The sequence below is a fragment of the Pelodiscus sinensis genome, chromosome 3, assembly GCF_049634645.1.
Source record: "Pelodiscus sinensis isolate JC-2024 chromosome 3, ASM4963464v1, whole genome shotgun sequence".
Lineage (NCBI taxonomy): Eukaryota > Metazoa > Chordata > Testudines > Trionychidae > Pelodiscus > Pelodiscus sinensis.
The window spans coordinates 110,744,959-110,766,450 of NC_134713.1; the positions used below are offsets into that span (position 1 = coordinate 110,744,959).

The 21,492-nt window shown below is 41.5% G+C and overlaps 1 protein-coding gene and 1 pseudogene across 2 annotated transcripts in view; one reads left to right on the plus strand and one right to left on the minus strand.

The window, feature by feature from the left end:
- Positions 1-21,492, minus strand: part of NOX3 (NADPH oxidase 3) — a 412,418-nt gene that overhangs the window by 174,155 nt on the left and 216,771 nt on the right. For both annotated transcript variants that reach the window (XM_075924491.1, XM_006114980.4), the window contains one exon: positions 15,616-15,696. The gene's annotated coding sequence lies outside the window, so the exon portion shown is untranslated. The remainder of the gene's footprint in view (positions 1-15,615; positions 15,697-21,492) is intronic.
- Positions 10,397-12,639, plus strand: LOC102449653 (small ribosomal subunit protein uS17-like; annotated as a pseudogene).

Consider the following 21,492-nt stretch of genomic DNA (forward strand, 5'->3'; position numbering starts at 1 on the left):
TTTTCTTTATTCACCCTCTCCACTCCACTCATGATTTTATATACCTCTATCATATCCCCCCTCAGACTCCTCTTTTCTAAGCTGAAAAGTCCCAGTTTCTTTAGCCTCTCTTCATATGGGACCTGTTCCAAATCCCTAATCATTTTAGTTGCCCTTTTCTGAACCCTTTCCAAGGCCAAAATATCTTTTTTGAGGTGAGGAGACCACATCTGTACACAGTACTGAAGATATGGCATACCCCTGCTCCTTCTTTCCCCTGGCTTCCCCCTTCCAGCTCCCTCCTCCCAGGTTTCCCCCTCCCCTCTTCCACCCTCTCTCTTCCCCTCTCCCACCTCCTTTTCCTAGTCTCCCCAGAGGTTAGCTCCTCCCCCCAGTTTTGTTAAATAAAGAGAGTTTCTATTTTTGAACACACGTGTCCTTTATTTTTTACATCAGGAAGGGGGAATAGGGAGGGGTAAGTGGAAGGAGGTGAGAGAAGAATGGGGCACGAACCCCCGATGGGGAGGACTGGGGTGGCTCTGCAAGCTCCTCGGGGTGAAAGCTCTCCTGCAGGGACTCCTGGATCCTGACAGCCCCCTGACTGACCACCCCGGATGGCAGCCTGCGGCAAGTGCAGCCGGGCTGATGGCCGAGTGCTGTGATATGCCAAGTGCAGGCACTCAGGGCACTCCAAGACAGGATTGCTTTGCTGTCCCTCATCAAGTTAGACAAGTAAGCGGGGAACCCTGAGAACTTTCTGTCTGGGGTGGGGGTCAGGTCCCTTTAAGCACAGCCCTCGGCTACCCTGAGGCAGCAGCTCCACACTCTAAGTCCTAACCTGATGCCCTGCCGGTACTGGTTCCGGCCAGCCTTCACTTCGGTTCAGGTTCCACTCAATGTGGACATGCTATTTCGAATTAGCAAAACGCTAATTCGAATTAGTTTTTAGGTCTAAATGCACTAATTCGAATTAGCTTATTTCAAATTAACTAATTCAAATTAAGTTAGTTCAAATTAGTGCTGTAGTATAGACATACCCTAACTCTCTCAAGTCTCTCCTAAGCGTGTGTAAACTTATTTTTCAAAGAGTTATTCCTTTTCCAATTTTGGATAGATTTTCACAGGGATGGCCAAAGACATAAGCCTAACAAAGAACAAGTTCAAGTTCTTGCACTAAAGCATGGGGATACTAGTGCATTTCAAATAAAATGTCTGAAGACTATTTACAAAAATATTTCCTAACCTCATTCACTGAAACAGCTGAACTATTGCAGCTGAAATTTCTCTCTCTCACACACACTTACACACAATCAGCTTATATACACACACAAATATTCAGCCTGAAGCAGACTTCTGGCATGTAAAATTTTATCCCAAATGGTTAAAATTTTACAAAAATTATAGGCAGCTGAAAATGGGATCTTATAATGGAGCATGTCAGGCAATCTTAATAATAGATTATAAGGCCAGCAGGGAGGACTGTGATCATCTAGCCTGACCTGTTTAACACAGCCTATAGAATTTCCTTGAAATAATTCCTGTCTGAGAACATACCAACCCCACCAACAATAAGTGCATTAGTAAAAGGTGTTACAGATGACTCTGAGCCATGACAAGCAGCCTCCTACTTTGTAATAGCACATAATAATTGATTAGCCATTTATTAGCCCTTTATAAACTATTTACAAATATACCTTTAGTATGAAATGGGGCCACAATGTCTATACAGTAATCTATGTATTTAAAAGGTGAGATATTCAGCAGCATTAAAAATGCATTACCATGTAATAGCAACAAGGTGGATTTCACTCAGACAGGAAATGCTGGTGAGGAGCCAACCTAGTCTCTTGGAAGAAAGGTACAGAAAGTGACTCTTACCTCTTGACTGTCAGTGAGTGAGTAGTAGAACTGATGAACTGTGTGCTAGACAAAGCATGTTTTCATTAGCTAACTATTTTGTTCAGGTCAATTCCAATAGTTGGTTATGCCAGGCGTAAAAGTTATCCTAGAGAGACTGTCACTTTCAAGTTGTCAATTTACTAAAACATAGCCATTTTAGGAGACTCTTACTGAGTAATGCATTTTTACCCCGCTGCATATCTCATGCTCCAGAAGTTATGAGTTTGATTCAAATCACTTGATAAAAGTCTATGAACTATACATGTAAGAGTTCACAGTAGATAATTATACTGATCAATTCAGAGATTTTAAGACCCGATGAGATTTTCTTTATATTCTGCTTTAAACGTTTTTTAAAAAATCAGATACTAACTAAAATGGCACCACACTATTAACGTCTGGTGGTTTTATTATTGGAAAGAGCACAATGTGGATGAGCTTCGTATTGTAGAGATATCATTCCAAAAACCTATGTAGCATTTGTACCTTTAGCTGATCAGTTCAAGTCTAGTTTATTAGCAAGCCACAAGACAAAGTCCATCCACAGAATTTACAATATTAATAAAGGTTTCCTTCCGGGGATGATCAAGGGGCAGCAGACTGCAGTTGTAGTGCTTTACCTAGTCTACAGTGGGAGGACTATCAGTATGCTACTAAATTCAGACACAGTTTAAATATATTAAATAAATGTATAAAGATTTATAAACTAGTTCATGAGAGCTTAAATACTGGGGAAGAGCAAGGCAATCTTTAATGTAAAAACTGCTGCTACCGAGTAAGAAAACACTTTTTTTTTTACACACATAAAGTATTTATTAGGTGTTAGGTTTTATAAATTGTTTGGTTCTGCAGCCTTTATTTTTAAAAAAGGCTACTCTGAATGCATTACCAAGTATCCTGTGGAATATTTCACATAAAAGGAAACAGAAAATGTATAAATGTAAACAGGCTAATTGTATGCAGATATAAATTATGCATGTTGGTCTTATGAAAAAGCATCCCTGATTTGCAGGGGTCTTACTCAGCAGCTTTTGTGTCTTGTCTAAGGGGATATTTAGTATGGCTGTGATGTGCAGAATTTAAAACAAAACTTGGAATTCTGGATAATAAAAATATAGCCCAACAGTGATAAGACTGCAATGTTGAAAGAAAGATTTCTTTTTTATTTTAGTTTAGTTTAGTTGACTGCCATGCCCAGCTAACATGTATGCTCACTTGCCTAGGCATACAGTACCAAGTAAAAGATTTTGTTAAGTGTGAACATTTTCAAAGGGATTAGAGTTATTTTGATTATTCTGAACAGGAATATGAAAAACTTAAAAAACAAAAACTGGTCTGGTAGCACTTTGTAGACTAACAAAACTTATAGATGGTATATGCTCATGATACCATCTATATGTTTTGTTAGTCTATAAAGTGCTACCAGACCAGTTTTTGTTTTTTAAGTTTATCCTGTACAGACTAACTCGGCTACCCCCTGAAGCTTAGGAATATGAAAAACATTCTCAAAGTCACAAGCCTTTCGTGGCTAAACTGATTGTGATTAGTCTCAAGCAGAAGTGGCCTAACTTGCAAAGGTGTTGAGCAGACACAACTCCCACTGAATTCCAGGGGAGCAAGGGTGATCATTCATAAGACCAACATAGAGTCTGATTAATAGGGCTAAATTCTGGAACTGGGTGAAATGACCCCTAAGTGGGTATAATACTATTCACACACACAACCCGCCTCTCAAAATCAGCCTTCAGAATATTGGTTACTGGAGTGGAGCACGACTCAGAAAATCTGCCTTCACATCACCAACTTGTAGTAACCTGGGAAAATCACAGCAATACGCCCATCTTGAGTTAGGCTCCTGCACGTCCATACAAAGAATGGAAAGAGACAGGCACTTTGACTATGATTCACAAAAGCTGACAAACTAGCTGAATAGGGGGCCATCTAACCTAGCCATTGAAAGAGGCTAAGCTGAAGGATGTGTCTGTCTCTGGACAGAGTGAGTCTGGGATGCAGGAAACCCAGGATCCAGTTCATCTGCTTCAGTGACTAATATTTATCCACAGTGGAACAACTTGAATAGGAGATATTTAAGGAAACCTTACATCCTCTCTACCCCACCCATTGTTGCATGGGAACTCACCTTATGGGTCCTATCCAATAGGTGAACCCTAAGCAGGCCTACCAGACTTAGGTGATCAAATGTCAGTCACTCTTTGTGACTCAATCTGCTGCTTATACAGGAGATAGGTGCCCAGACAATCTGAGTGCAGACACTCAGAGGGTATACACAAGGCACTTAGGAAATTTTTACTGCAAAAACTTAGATGCTGAACAATTTTAAGTGCCTGCAGGGTTTGGTTGGGTTTTGTGCCTCACAATGGTGCTGAAACCAGGACTGAGGTGTCTAAAGCAAGGATTTACATGCATATCTCCTTTTATGCAGTCAGGTCTTAATCCCTGTGCATCAGTTCTTCTGTTGCCCATCTGTTACAGACGGTTCTCTCTCACAGGGCTGCTAGGATAAATTCATTTGTGTCTTGAGTCACTTAGACACTGGAGTGACAAGGACCATATAAGTAACACATGCAGTAAACTTAATGTAGAAAGCTTAAAATTCACAATTTACAAGTTGTGCCAATGAAGGAAAGTTGCAAAATCTGATCCTGGCTTCCTAGGATCCTATTGTTGAAAACTGCTTGTTGGAGGTGCTGAATAATGCTAAGCAAGTTGTTTTGACCAAACTTTCTTTCGGGAGAGAGGGGGGAAAAAAAGCAGACTCTGGTAAACCAAATCATCTCACATGTTTATACTGATTTTTCAAATTGTTTCAATAAAAAAAAAATCATAAAATGTCCACCAAAATTGAAATGTCTAATTTCAAATTTTAAATAAAACATTTTTATTCAAAACTTGGCTTCGGAAATTCCTTCAATTTGGTTTAAACATTAGAAAGCTCAAACTTGAAAATTTCATTTATTTCATAATGATTTTTTGATATTTTGAAATTGCCAATGACATGAAAAAAAGCAATTGTTTGCACAGTTCTAGTGCTAAGTCAGTATCTTTCTGCTCTTGATCGACACCTGTTTCCAAGAATGACCCCGGTCACTTTTGGGTCTTGCCACATAACTCCAAGGTCCCTTGCAAAGCAGGTGACACTACACCATAACTCCAGAGAAAGTTACTGCCAAGCATTCAGTAGCTAAAGCCAGAAGCATTCCAGTCACCTTAAAGACTTTTATATTGAACCCATATGTTTCTGTTATGCCCATCAGGCATTCTGCATGTTGTATCAACATTACAACTAAACACTGAATTAAAGAAGAGATCCCATGAGCTGTGCTGTGACATCTTGAACTCACCTATCTCATTGTAAGAGGATTACAAGGTGAAGAAAAGAGTAAGGAAAGATCTCCTTTATTCTGACTGTGGGAAGGGGCAATTGGGTGGCCACACAAGAGGCCTCTCTAATGTGTGTGCTTTGGAGCTTGATTCCATAGTAGGGCTCTCAGAAGGAGCACAAATGGATCATTTCTGTGCTGGCTAGAGTGTTGTAACCACTGATCTGCATAGTGCATGGATTCTCAGCCTAACAATAAAGCAGGCTGCATTCACTATTCTTCCCATAACATCCTCTACTAGGGTATGTCTACTCTATAGACTTTTTTCGGAAAAACAGACATTTTTCCAGAAAAACTTAAAATACATCCACACTGCAATTGCATTCTTTTGAAAGAAAATTAAAAGAATAGAGGGGTTTTTCTGGCATTGGTAATCCTCTTTCTATGAGGAAGAGCTCTTTTGGAAAAAGGCAAGTGTGGACGGGGAAGAGGGAATTATTTTGAAAGAAGAGAAAAGAGGAAAAAGCACAGGTGCCCTGGTGGCCACTCCATCCATAGTAATCACAGTTTAAATGAGAGATAGCATCCATTCGGTGTGGACGCTATTTTTCAAAAAAGCAGATTGCTTTTTCAATGCACTTTGGCAGTGTGGACGTGTTCTTTTGAAAGAAGTTTTTTCGGAAGATCTCTTCCAGAAAAGCTTCTTCCAAAAGAAGCCTGCAGTCTAGACATAGCCCTAATTAAGACATGCACTAACTTGGTAGTCTAGCTGGGTGCGAGGAATCTATTCTTCAACTACACCTTATTCTGAAAGCAAAGGCCCAGTCTATGCACTGTCAGAAAGTTCACCCACAATAAAAACATATTTGTATGTTGATAAGATGTTGAAATACAGTACAAGATATAAAATAAAACAGGCAAACCACTGGCCTGTTCAAAATATAATTATATATTCAAATAACATACCTCAGTTTGTTCAGCACCTGCCCCAATAGAGTCTGATCCTGGTTGAAACTACAAAGCTTTTCCACCATATATATATTAAATAAGGGTAGGCCTACACTACCACCCTAGTTCGAACTAGGGTGGTTAATGTAGTCATACGAACTTGCAAATGAAGCCTGGGATTTGAATTTCCCGGGCTTCATTTGCATGTTGCCGGGCGCCGCCATTTTTAAATATCCACTAGTGCGGACTCCGTGCCCGCGGCTACACGCGGCACAAACTAGATAGTTCAGAATAGGAAGCCTAGTCCGAACTATCTGTACGCCTCGTATACAATCTATTCAGTGGAACGAGGCATACATATAGTTCGGAATAGGAAGCCTACTCCGAACTATCTAGTTCGTGCCGCGTGTAGCCGCGGGCACAGGGTCCACACTAGCGGACATTTAAAAATGGCAGCGCCCGGCAACATGCAAATGAAGCCCGGGAAATTCAAATCCTGGGCTTCATTTGCAAGTTCGTATGACTACATTAACCACCCTAGTTCGAACTAGGGTGGTAATGTAGACATACCCTAAGTGAATGGTTTCTTCAGAGAGAAGATCTAGGCAAATTTTGAACATAACCAAAGAAACATGTTTTGGAAAAAAACAATCAAGTAAACTCCATATACCACTGGTAGCAATCTAACTGCATTGCAGGTACAGGCAGTCCCCGGGTTACGTACAAGATAGGGACTGTAGGTTTGTTCTTAAGTTGAATTTGTATGTAAGTCGGAACTGGTACATATTGTAGGGGAAACTCTAGCCAAACATTTCTCCAGAGCTCAGTTTTATTCTCCCACACCTCACTTCCCTCAGGGTATGTCTACACTACCCTCCTAGTTCGAACTAGGAGGGTAATGTATGCATACCGCACTTGCTAATGAAGCCCGGGATTTGAATTTCCCGGGCTTCATTAGCATAAGCGGGGAGCCGCCATTTTTAAATCCCCGCTGCTTCGAACCCCGTGCAGCGCGGCTACACGGGGCTCAAACTAGATAGTTCGGACTAGGGTGCCTATTCCGAACTACCGGTACACCTCGTTTCACGAGGAGTAACGGTAGTTCGGAATAGGCACCTAGTCCGAACTACCTAGTTCGAGCCCCGTGTAGCCGCGCTGCACGGGGTTCGAAGCAGCGGGGATTTAAAAATGGCGGCTCCCCGCTTATGCTAATGAAGCCCGGGAAATTCAAATCCCGGGCTTCATTAGCAAGTGCGGTATGCGTACATTACCCCGCTAGTTCGAACTAGCGGGGTAGTGTAGACATACCTTCTGTCCTTTATTCTCAAGCTGAGGTGTCTGCTGAGAAAAGCTGCTCCGTGTCTCCCTGGTCTGCTGGGGAGGGGCGCTAGCTTTGCGTCTCCCTGGTCTGCTGGGGGGAAGCAGCTAGTGCGGGGTTGCCTCACCCCGTTTGTAAGTAGGGATCTGATGTAAGTCGGATCCATGTAACCCGGGGACTGCCTGTACTACAGCAATAAAACAGAAATTCCATCACCGGCAGCAGTACCCAGTTTGGTTAGAGAGCGGAGCTGTTGTATCTAGAAATTCTAGCTACACTGACATACAATGTTGCCATTTCAGAAGGGGGGGAAAGAGCTATTTCTGACTCACTGTCTACCACAGCTTTGGCTATATTGTGTGATAGGGCAAGAGGCACAGCTTGCATATTCACCTGCCATGATGAATTACATCAATTTCAGTCCCCCAAGATGAAACTACTGCCTCAGAGAGTTACTAAATACTACCAGTTGCTTTATCACACTACAGTCATGAGACAAAAAGTGCACACTATAACTGAAACAATCTATTCAGTCACTATCCTGGGATATGAAGGACACAAATAGAAGAGGGAGAGTGGGACTTTCATTCAACAGTAACATGGTAAATATACTCCCATTTTCATGTCTTTTTCTCCAATTAGATGTATTGTAGCTGTTCAAATTAAGATTTAAACCCCAAAATTGCCATTCTGAACCAGGTCAGTTATCCATCTAGTGCAATATCCTGTCCCAGCAATGGGCTGGGCAGTACTATCTTTTGCACAGGAAGGTGCAAGAGACCGTGATGTTATGCAATAACCTGCCCTCATGGGAAGCATTATCCTAAACCTTATTCTTCAGTTCCTTCTCAGTTTTCCCAATCATAGCACAGCCTCCTCTCCTGGTGCCTACTCTGGGGACTAGGCTTTCAAATGAAAGTCGGCTTTTAAATGGCTGGATCTATCACCTCAGCTACACATGCTTATGGATGAGTCTGGTAGTGCACAGAAGCTCAGAGAGACCAGAATGAGCAGTGCATACAGAGAACAGCTGACTGCTCCTCTTCCTAACTATAAGCTACAGGAACCTCAGCTGGTATTCATCCATAATCTGCTCTCTCTTGTCAATTCAATAGATGAGTTTTTCACTTTTTATTTGGGATGAAATTTCTCGTTCTGCTCTTTGTATACTTTTACACACGCTATAGCACATAACCTGAAGAGATTTATTTGCAACACAGTTGAGTGAACCCATGTACTGACTATCAGTTTCCTTTTCATTTCATGGCAGAATCCATATGGGCATTCATGAAACAAAAACAGCAGTCATGCATTGGATGGACCATAAATTGTTAGTGAATTAAGGGTGTAGGGGCTGTTTAAATATTGCAGTAATCATCTTGTCAGGCAAAGCCCCAAATTCTACTAAGATTAAGCTGACATTCATCATGAATGGTACAGTAGAAGGTTATTGAATGTGGATCACGTTGGATTGGAAAACTGGCAGCAGGAGGACAGAATTGTCCCAAGTTGGAAACATTCAGTGGAGAAGGAGCCAGACAAAAAAAACCCTTCTGAACACAAATGTATAGGTGTGTACAGTATATATAAACACAAAAGTTTGTGTGGGCATATTATAATTTAAAGAAAATGTGTGTACAAATAAAAGCTGCACATACACGAAGAATGGGATTTTCAGACATGTTCAGAATTATGATATTAATGTCAATGGGGAGAAGAGTTAAGCCAAACCAAAGTGCTTTTGAAAATCCAACTTGTGTATGTGTACATAAACATATCCTTCAGAGTGCTTTTGGTTGTATTTTTAAACACAAAAAAAGCTTTTTGGATGGCACATTTTTAATTACATTTAAGCAATACAAGAAATATCTGCTCTCTTAAATTCTCTTTATGTTTTACCTAACTGTTCAGAAATTATGCATACTGTGTTAGTATACTTTCTGTACATTCAAAAACACAAATCTAATAATAATCAGATATACATCAATACCCTTCAACCCCAGGAAATAAAAAGTAGAAATTCATATCTCTGGGTCACTGTCTTTTTTTTACTAAGTTATTGAACTTAAGCTTGTCAAAGTGTTTACCTGATAGATCATTCACTCATTGAATATAGGGCTTTTTACATGTACATCTCTGAAAAATGTATCATTGATCACTAGATATCTGTGTTTGATTTCCCCCTTTTGTTTTATATTTAGTGGGAAATGCAGTAGTTACTTAATACTACAGAAGTAAGTTTATTTGAAAGGAAATATGCAACATAAAAAGTAAAACATTAATTGTGCTGAAGTCAGGTAGGCATATTTAGAAAGGGTTTCAAAACTCATGTATAGTATCTGTTGTGTCTGCAAACTAGCAGATACTAAAGAGAATTTAGGGTTTAGGTACCAATACTGAACACAACCAATGTGGATGAAATACACATTACCAAATTGAAATCATTTTATTTATCCATTATGTTGAAGCATGAGTTGGGCCGTAGATTCAAATACTGGAAAAGGGTGTTTGAGTATCTAAATACAGCTACCTCAATATATAATTACATAACATCAGACAAAGGTATTGTAGAGCAAGCTTTTGCATTTTGAGAGACATTCACTGATTTCAAGGCAACTATACAACCAGGTTTATACGGCAGATTACTGCCAATTCATCTATTCCCATATGAATAAACTGGTTGGCAGAGAGGGGCAGATTATCACTAATGGCTCTATTATGGAGAGAAGCTGCAGCCATTAGCTGTTTTACATCTGGACAAAGGAGAATTTAATTGATGGCCCATCGCCCAGACGACAGAGAGAGATGATGGTTTCACCTTAATGCCAAACATTAAAAATTCACATGGTTATGTAGGAAGGGGAGTGTTCATCCAGTCTGACTCTGAATAGGGGATATTTTGAAAGATGACATGGAGAGAAGTCAGGCAATAGGAGCTGCCTACCCCAGAAAATGTGAGCCCACAGAGACAATCACAACTTACAAAGTGATAGAGATGCAGCCATGTTAGTCTGGTCTAGCTGAAACAAAGGACAGAACTATGTAGCACTTTAAAGACTAACAAGATGGTTTATTAGGTGATGAGCTCATCACCTAATAAACCATCTTGTTAGTCTTTAAAGTGCTATATAGTTCTGTCTTTTTTTACAACTTACAAAGAGTTTTAAAATATCCTTGGTTTTGTTATTTTCCATAACCTGCCATTTCAATGATAAAAAAGAAGGAGAAAAAAAGTTACATGCTGAACACAGAAGACGACATCTTGGAATGTTTAGATTCACTTGTGAGAAAAAAAAGGAATAATTCCTTAAAGACACTTACGATAGAGGAATTATTTCTCATATGTGTTTATATACACAGTTCTCTCATTTTACATATACAGGCAGTCCCCGAGTTATGCGGATCCGACTTATGTCGGATCTGCAGTTACGAACAGGGCTTTTCTCGCCCCGGAGGACGCGAGCGGCGGGACGGCCAGATGCGCTGCAGTCCCGCCGCCTGCGCCCTCCGGGGCGAGAAAAGCTGTTCTGCGTCTCCCTGGTCTGCTGGGGGGGGGGGGAGAGCCCCCCCAGCAGACCAGGGAGACGCGGAGCAAAGCCGCGGAGCATGTGGGCAGAGGGACAGCCCAGACGCGCCGCGGCTGTCCCGCTGCCGGCATCCTCCGAGGCTTTGCTCCCCATCTCCCTGGTCTCCCAGCAGACCAGGGAGACGTGGAGCAAAACCGCTGAGGATGCGGGTGGGACCGCGGCGCGTCTCGGCGGTCCCACCACCTACGTCTCCCTGGTCTGCTGGGGGGGCACAGCTAGTGCGCCCCCCTCTCCTCCCAGCAGACCAGGATTTTCTCGCCGACGACGCCTGGGGTAGAGCAGCTGGGGCGCTGCTGGGTTGGTCCCGCAGCGGCGCTCCTCGGCGCTACTGGACCGACCCAGCAGCACCCCAGCTGATCTGCCCCAGGTGTCCCCAAGTCAGCTGCTTCTGAAACTGACCAGCGGCTGACTACAGGAAGCCCGAGGCAGAGATATTCTGCCCCGGGCTTCCTGGAATCAGCCGCTGATCAGTTTCAGCAGTGGCTGACTTGGGGACACCTGGGGTAGAGCAGCTGGGGTGCTGCCGGGTTGGTCCCCGCAGCGCTGAGGTGCGGCGCTGCGGGGACCTACCCGGCAGCGCCCCAGCTGCTCTGTCCCAGGCGTCCAAATTCAGCGGCTGTTGAAACTGATCAGCAGCTGATTCCAGGAAGCCCGGGGCAGAGCAACTCTGCCTCAGGCTTCCTGTAGTCAGCCGCTGGTCAGTTTCAGCAGCGGCTGAATCTGGACACCAGTTCCGACTTACATACAAATTCATCTTAAGAACAAACCTACAGTCCCTATCTTGTACGTAACACGGGGACTGCCTGTATACCATCATTTCGCCTCTCCTGGAAATAAATAAATAAATAACTCTTGTATTAATCCCAAATCCCAGAGTTTGAATTCTCCTGGCAATGCCAATTTTACTTGCTTCAATTCTTGTTTTAGCATATCAATTTGATTTTAACAATGTACCTTATACACGACACACAATATTTATTTCACCCACAGCTGAAATGCACCATCTATTTAAAAGGACAATTTAGTGGAATGCAGCCACATTGGAATTTAATCAGGATGTTGACTATGATCATCAGTACTCCCATCCTGTCTGTTCACTAGCCTGTCAACAGCCTACCATCTTCCAGAACAAGAAGTGGGTGCTTCTGGAAGAGGGAGGCAAGGAGAAACTCCCCCGTTACTACAAGAACATTGGCTTGAACTTCAAAATCCCCAATGAGGCCATTGAGGGAACTTATATTGACAAGAAATGCCCTTTCACTGGCAATGTTTCTATCCGAGGTCTTATCCTGTCAGGTGTGGTTATCAAGAAGAAGATGCAGAGTACTATTATCATCCGCAGGGATTACTTACATTATATCTGCAAGTACAACCATTTTGAGAAATGCCACAAGAACATGTCTATGCACCTCTCCCCTGCTTCAGGGATGTCCAGATTGGTGATACTGTGATTGTGGGGGAATGCCGTCCCCTCAGCAAGACAATCTGATTCAACGTCCTCAAGGTCACAAAGGCTGCTGGCACCAAGAACCAGTTCCAGAAGTTTTAAAGGCGATGAATGAATGATCAGGATGAATTAAACTTTTGTAAAAACAAAACAACAACAACAACTGCATAAAAGGAAACTCACTATTATTTCCACTCCAACTCATCCAAAGTATGTTTTACCCACAAAAGTTCATGATTCTATAAAATACCAGAGGACTACTCATTGTCTATAATTTATATTGAGTAAAGATAAAAGGGAATTATAAGAATATGAGCTGTGTCTCTTTATAGTCCAACAACCTGATACAGGGTGATACCTCCAACCAGGTTTGTTATCATGCAAAAAGCATGGCTCTTGGGCTAGCAGGTCCTTTGAGTGGTTGCTGATTTGGAAATAAGATCTGAAGAAGGGCTTGAGGACACCTTGCAGAGGTTCAGAATTGGACAAGGAAATCAGAAAACAGAAAACAAAAAAGTTTGCTGACAGTGCTGAATACATTCCTGAATGGATTTTGGGAACATATGGTAGCCATATCACAAGATGTAGAAATAACCTGGGATTTTTATTTTGGGTTTGCACATCCTAAACTCAAAACTCTGGTCATCTGAAGAAATGGGCTGTGTCCATGAAAGCTCATGATACCATTTACATGTTTTGTTAGTCTATAAATTGCTACCAGACCATTCGTTGTTTTTTACGTTTATCCTTGGATGGTATTTTTGAGGAAATACTGGTGGTGAAGTATTGAGGAGGGAAGCCGCTAAGAGTAACCTTAGAAATTATTGCTCAGAGACTTTGTGAAGGAGAAAAATTAAAGTATTACAGCACACCTGGTACAGGCTACTGCTCCAATTTGTACCCCTCCCACCTGGTTTTCTCCTAATTCTTTGGCATGGCAGTCTTGGGTCTAGGATAGGAGATGCATTCTCTATGGACAAGATTAGGTACTACAGAATTCAAAGCCCAGGGTGAAAGTCAGCTAGAGCAGCTTTCCGCCATCTTTGTATGGTCCCAGTCTTGGGTTACTCCAAGAGCTGGATGTGCCCGTGGGGTAAATTAGGTAGTCTAAGAACTGCCAATGGACTATCTAAAAATTCAAGTGTTCTGCACTGCAGTCCCTTCCCCCAGAGTGTCCCTCCACCACAAAACACCCCTCACAATAGAGTTTGCAGGGAAGGTCCTTAAACTGAGAGCAGCTGACTTCTGCAGTGCTTGTTGCAGGGAACCTTCCCATGGCTAGAACCAGGGTTTTTAGGGCTCTTTTATATCACTCTGGCCCATTGACCTGATATAAAATTGTCAGGATCAGGAGGAGGCTCTCACCCTGGATGTGAGATTTTGCTCATTCACATAAACTAACCAAATATTGCCACAATCTATATTAGCTATTGTAGAGAGCTCCATAACTCCACCACCCCTTGTGACCACAAGTATAGCCTGCAAGGACTCCAGCAGCTTCACTCTCTGTGCAGATTAATGATGGTCATAGATCAACCACTGAGTCCTAGAGCGTCTCCCCTGAGTGCCTGGCCACTGTTCCACAGAACACTCACAGAGCTCTCTCATATATTCTTTGCAAAGGAACAGTACACACCAGTTTACTGCTTTAAAGTCATTACCAGCACTCCACTTAACACAAAACACAGTTATATTATAAATAAAACAACAATAAAATGTATTAAAGTATGCAGATTCAAAATAATAGAAAGTAAGAATATTGCAAACAAATAGTTACTTATAAAACAAAGTCATAACGTGCTTTCTAGATCTTCAACTTTAATCACAAGACTTTCCTGGCCTCCTACAAGACAGCTTACCCCAAGACCTTTTCCCAGCATTTCCAACCAAGATGAACGAGATCCTCGTCTGAATAAGATTAAGCCAACAGGCAGCGTGTCTTCAGACTGAAGGATGCCAGAGCATTGCTCTGCCAAAGCAGCAGAATCCCCCTAAAAGGAAGTGAACACAAGTGCCCCACTCCCAAGACTCCACTCCCACACTGCTCCTTTCCCGCCCCCAAGCCTCTTCCCTTACACCTCCCCTTCTCCCTGAGGTGCCACCTCCACATGATCCCTTCCCCAATGCCCCACCATGCCTTCTCCCCCAACCCTTCACCCCATTCACTCCATCCTTTCCCTGTTACTCATCCTTACGCTCAGTAAAAAGTGGGGTGGGGTGGGGTTTGGTCTGCTGGTCCTCCCGGTTCCAGTGCCCCATCTCACTGGCACCCTGAGATTGACTTTGATGATTGGGTTAATAGCATACTTTAAGTTACACAGGTGAGTAAGTATTTGCAGGGTTAAGCTCCATGTTTATGGAGGAAAATGCAGATAAGGAGTGTAATGTGACAGTCACAACAGTATTCCATATTTTTGTTTTGCCATTTCAAAGTATGCACAGAATGCAGGACTAGATGGGCTATATGATCCAGGTCTGATCCAGTATGGCAATTATGTTCCTTAACAGTGACAAAAATGCCCTATCGTATGCTGTACTATAATTCACTTACAGATAAATTATCCTAAGTCTCCTCTATTATTTTTAGTATTATGCCACAGCAGACACACACAATGGTTGTTTGTGAAAAATTGTTTCATATCAAGTTTTTAATGTTCTGTACAATTATTTAGGTCTAGGCCCTGTCTGCTCAATATTCTGTAAGTCAATTACACATCAGCTTGCCTGCATATTCCAACAGTGTACTGAAAAGTCTCACTTCATATTGCTGAATGACATTCCTAATCCCTCTGACAATTTCCATGTCTCTCTCAGCAGTGCAGCCACAAGGTAGAGTGAAATAAGGGATACATTACATATATTAACAAAGCTTAAGGAACAAGGGAATCATAGAATCATAGAATCATAGAATAATAGGACTGGAAGGGACCTCGAGAGGTCATCGAGTCCAGCCCCCTGCCCTTAAGGCAGGACCACGCTCCGTCTACACCATCCCTGATGGAATGTACTTACCTATCAAAGATAGGGAGGAGAGTCACATGACTTGAGCAGTATAGGGGATACAACACTAAGTTTTAGGAAGGCCCAGTACCCTACCTTAGTTCGTCTGTTGTGTTCTGATTGCTTTAGGACCAAATATGAATGCAGGAGCTGTCTGAAGTTCCTTCCTCCAACAGTCTGGAAAACAAATTAAACCAGTCACAAGAAGATACTTGCTTTCATCAGTGGGGCAAAACATCAAGTATATGTTGTACGAGGGAGTCTCTTAGTCCAGTCACTACAGTGGACCCCCATAGATCTTCTTGCCTAGCCCTGTGCCTGTCATTCATCAATAGTTGTTTGCAATATTGTTGAAGTTCTGTCAGTACGAGGATATGAGAGAGACAAGGTAGGCGAGGTACAATCTTTATTGTTGATTTAATCACAAGGGCCAGATTTTGGGGATAATGGTCAAAGTTTTATCTTGGTTTTATGCATATTTCTGAACACTAATGGAAGATCCAGTTACATGTAGTACATGCTCATACAACTGTTTACACAGCTAGAGACTCATGTGTGATACTCTGTACCTCAGAGTAGCACCCTGGAACCTCCATATTCACCACTGTCTTCTACTTATGGCATGTTTTGTACACAGTAGGCTTTGTGAGATATCGTTTTAAAAGTCTTGATCAGTTCAACATTAATATCCCATTGAATTGTATGTGAAGTGATGAAATCTTGCTATGTGAGTTAATGAAATAGGTCGTGTGGTTGGGAGATGCCCACAGCCAACCTTTCAGTCACAACAAAGGAGGCCAGACAGACGTTGATCTAGCATTATAAAGAATCCAACAAAACACAAAAGCTACTCTCTTGGGACCTGGAAGATTCAAAAGTTCCAGGGCTTACAACTGCTGCTGCTGAAGCAGCGGCCAGAAGACCAGGCACTTTAATTACCTGCTGGGTTATGCACTACAGGCGACGTTAAGAGTCGATTGGTATGTGCAGCATGTTCTGGGTGACACTGAAGGCTGGCTGCTCCCAGCACCGCCCTGTGTGTCCCCTCTAACTGCAGGGGACAATGGACCCTTCTACAGGCTGGATGTTGAACTACAAAGATGACAGTTCCCAATAATGAATCAATAGGTTCAATATAGTAGTGTAGACCCACTTTAGCAAATTCATGCATTCAGAATGTACAACATTTCTCATAAACTGTTTTAGTCACCAGAGCTGGGAAAGTTGTTCTCAGAAAACTGTAAATCCCCCAACCCTGTCAAAAAAAATCCATTTTTTTTACACTGAAAATTCCCAAATTCAGTACATTTTTTTTCCAAAAATGGAAACATTAGAATGGCAATTCAAAACAATGGTTTCGATCAGTCCAAATAATTTATTTTTGTTTTTTTTTTCCAATTTTTCATACCATCATGGAGAAAATAAATGACTCTGTTTGAAACTAGCCATTTTTGGAGGGTGTTTTTCAGAACATATGCATACAGATTTGGAGTTTTGAAATTAAAGATAAATAAGAGGCATATCAGCTGCATACAGGAATTGTGTTTTGGAATTTTGCCATCATGCTAATATAACAAGTATCAGGCTTCTTTCATTACACTACATGTGGGTCTATAACTAAAGTACATAGGAAGATCATTGATGGCAATAATTCTAGTTGTGTAGTATATAGTCAAAATAATACATTTTACTTTTGAAGGAGATTAACTCATTTAAAGGATCTTGACTGGATGACATTTTTGTCTACTTTTTAAAAAAAAGCAGATTTGGCAACAAATTCATGTCAGTTTCACCAAATTGATAGTGTCAAAATCCCCCGTTCCCATCAAATTGTAAGTCTAAGCTTGTGATATTAACATTTTCAAAATTAAATATTCAAACTTTTTGGTTTAAAATGAATGTAGAAAATTCCTTCAAATTCAGTATAAAAATATTCACAATTGAAACATTATATTTTGGGCCAAACAAAATGTTTTTTTTTTACTCAAAACTATTGGTTTACATGTCTTGGTTTTGCTAAAATGCCCATGGCTTTGGTTTGACCCAAAACGATTTCTTTTTCCCACAATTGCCACAGACTAGAAAAACAACTATTCATAAAGCTCTATTCGTTGATTGTGTTTTTATGTAATTAAGGACATCCTGATCCAGCATCAGTGATGTAAATATGGTGGTTTGGTCTGGTAGGCTGCACCATTAAGATTTTTATTTTCAGTGCTACACTGGAAGAGACACAGGAGCAGAACATGTGGCCACTGGTTGACCTCATGCTGGCACCTCCTCCAGCTCAACTTTTACCACCCCTAGCACTTCAGTGAAGCTATTTCTCCTCTCTCCTGTCGGTCTCTGTATAGCCCCGCTGCAGGACAAGGCTGGGGACAGTGAAACCCCTTTCTCCAGAGGAGCTGTTGGCACGGAGTTACCTTCTGGCTCTACTTTCTGCTCCTTCCACTGCAGTAGCTCTAGAGAACCCTGCAGTTCTGAAAACGTGTCCAAAGGGAGGACAGCGACGTGCCCCACCAGGCAACATGGCCTGAAGAGGGGGAAAAGGGAGAGCACTGGGGCTCTGGACTACATCAGAAGAGTGATGGGAGGAACTCACATGCCCCCTTCTGTCCCTCCCAGGCGTTGCCCATAAAGGTAAGAATTTAACTCTACTTGCACCATTATCCAGCATCTATAGAAACAACACCCCAAAAATCTTTAATCTTCAAAGCTGATCCTGCATGTGTTTCTTTTCTTTCATATATCTTCCACCAGGCTCACCGACAGGGAATGGCTAAGGGGGCAGCTGCCCTGGGGACTGGCAATTTCAGAAAGCTGGGCTCCCAGACACTGCTACTGCAGCATTGGAGATGGTTGGAGCCCCAGTCCTTTAAATCACCACCGGAGCCCCGAGAGGCACTGAAGGGCTGATTGGGGAAGGCTTGCCCTGCTCTGCCTCTTCCACCCGAGGCCCCATCCCTTTTGGGGGCATGATACCGCCCTCCTCTTCTATGTTGGCCAGTGGTCCAGCAAGTCTGAAGTCAGTGGGAGTAGAGAGTGATGACACTGAAGAATTTCATTTGATTTACGAACCACCCTTTTCCTTAGAAATGAAAAGATCCCTGCACATCGATGCATGCAATGTGTGTTTTTAACTATATTGGATGCTTGATCTAAAATTGCTCAATAAGAGCTTCAAGCTTTCAGTTTCTGTGAAAACTGTCTTTCTGCTTCATCTCTTCTTTTATTAACCCTGGCCTTACCATGCAAATTACACATTTTTTTGCACTTCTGGCACTAGCAAATTACATTTATATTTGAGTTCAGTTAGACACTTTCATGCATGACTGAACCTGTTTACATTTTCTTCCCATCTGATCAAACTGTTCAGATTTTAGAGTAGTTTTTCACTCAGTGATATGAGAAACAACTTGCCCTTGCAAAAGAGAGCTTTCAAAGTAGTCCAAAATACCAAGAAAGAGAAGGGGGAGAGGATGCAGAGAACAGACTGCTGCTTACAAAACCAGTGACATTTGTTCATTCAAAGGTGGCCTGTGAAGGAAAACAAAATTGAGCTATGTCTTCTCTGCTTCTTTATTATACATCAAAAATAAAACCCCATGGGTTCTGTTTGTTTGTTGTGGTATGGTTTTTCTGTTTACTGCTTGACTTTATATTAGCTGTTCAGTCCTTTTGTACCAGTTTTTTCCTAGAAGTCTAAAAAATGGTCGAAATATTAAGCTTAAGTCAGTAAGAAATAAAAAGCTGATAACCTGATTAACTGACAAAGGCAGTGATATTCATTCATACTGTTTAGCTTCTTTCCCCCTCAAACCAGACACAGTGATTAAACTCAAACATCTGAGACACACTAGGGAGAAATGATAGCTTTGTTAAAGATTCATCATCCCCATTCTTTCCACAAAGAGCGAAAAAAAATCATGCTAGGTGTGGTATAAGCATATATGGCCAGTTAAGTTCTGATTCATAATTGGGATCCCCATGCACAATTCAGATAAATAATACATTGAGATGAAACCTTTAAGTGAATTCTCAAGCAACATCAGGAAAGTCTATATTTAATATTCGCGTCATTTCTAAGCACATAGCTGCTAAAACCACCCAAGCAACGTGACATGTCAAGTCTTGTTTACACATAGTGAAAAAAAGCAGAAGGCACACAATCACATGTTTTCCACACCTTTGCAAGTCACCTTTAAAAATATGACATGTTCCAGGGACACCTACAACTTCCTTTAAAAAAAAATGGGAGGGATAGATGTTCAACATCTGGATGATACACAGTCTCACTTCAGTGGCCAGGTTGGCCAGATGAACACTTCATAATGCATGGTTTGTGTAACATCAAGTTTGCATTGGATTTTAAAGTTGATTGAACTGCTGAAACTCACTCTATAAAAAGAGATATCCCAAAGAAAAAAATAACGAGAATATCTCATTTCTGTTAGATGGGATACTCCCACTGTTAGTGGTATGAGTCCCCGCCAATTTAATCATCTACTATAGCTGCATCTCTTCCCTACCTCCATACCTCTCTCTTCTTGCCCTTGTTACACTTCTAATTCCTCTATTCCCTTGCTCCTACTTCAGCATTGGTCTTCTCTCTGTGTCCAAGTATTTGCATTTAAATAGATACAATTTTTTTTAGAAGACCTGGAACTCTCTAGCTATGCATCTAGGTAACCCATCCAGCCACATCATCTTATTACTGCTATCTTGTTCTCCCTCCACCTTTCGTTTATTGCCATCACGTATTACCTCTTATCTACAAATGAGACTGTAAATTCTTCAGGGCAGGGACCATGTCTTTCTAAGGTATGTCTACACTGCAGAGTTTTTCCAGAAAAACAGCTGTTTTTCCGGAAAAAACTACACATATGTCCACACTGCAATTTCATTCTTTTGACAGAAAGTCGAAAGAATGCAGCGTTTTTTCCAACAGCAGTAAACCTCCTTCTATGAGGAAGAAGCCTTTTCCCAAAAGGGCTCTTTTGGAAAAAGGCATGTGTGGATGGGGAAGAGGTGTTGTTTGTGTTATTGTTGTTTTGAAAGAAGAGGCCTCCAGGAAAAAAGCACAGGTGCCCTAGTGGCTACTCCATCCATAGTTATCACAACTTAAATGTGAGATATTGTCAAATCAATGTGGATGCTATCTTTCAAAAAAGCAGATTGCTTTTTTGCTGTGTGGATGCTCTCTTTCAAAAGAAGTTTTTTCAGACTCTCTCTTCCAGAAAAGCTTTTTCCAAAAGAAGCCTGTAGTCTAGACGTAGCCAATGTAATTGTTCCTGGTCCTGTACAAGGGCTCCCAAGACCAATTAGGACCCTTGGGTACTACTACCAATAAATAATAATATATCATTATAAACCAATATATAATAATTGGGATAGGGAGGAAAGGCAACTAAATCCCATGTTTGGGAATTTAAATCAAACCTAGGGAAAAAAAATGCCCTTTTTATGCATGCTAATTTAAATGCTCCAATGTGGATTTGGGTTGTCTATTTATTCACAAACATTTTAAAATTGAGGCGCATATTATCAGTATTAGCCACATATTCACCTGGGATCTCCTCCATCACGGCAGTAGCACCTCAAGGGGGACAAGAAGGAAAGGAATCTTCAAAATGTCATGACACTTTAAGGCTGTAAACTTTAGTGGAACTAATATTGCTAATGTACTTTCTTATCTACTTCAAAAGTGTAGCTAAGGGACAGTTCTGTCTTCACTGTTTATTCTGGCTTCCATTTTTCTTTGCTTTCCCAGAATGAATTAAAACTTTATTAATCTAAAGTCATTAGTTATTCCTGCAAACTAGCTTGCAAACAAATGTTGCAGATCTAAACAGTTAACATTTATTCCAGTAAATGTATTGGCTAAATATTTTAGTAGGTGTTTAGGTCAGTGTTTCTGAAAGTGTTCCATGAAATCACTTTCAGAAACACATTAACTGGCCGCCCCGGTTTGTT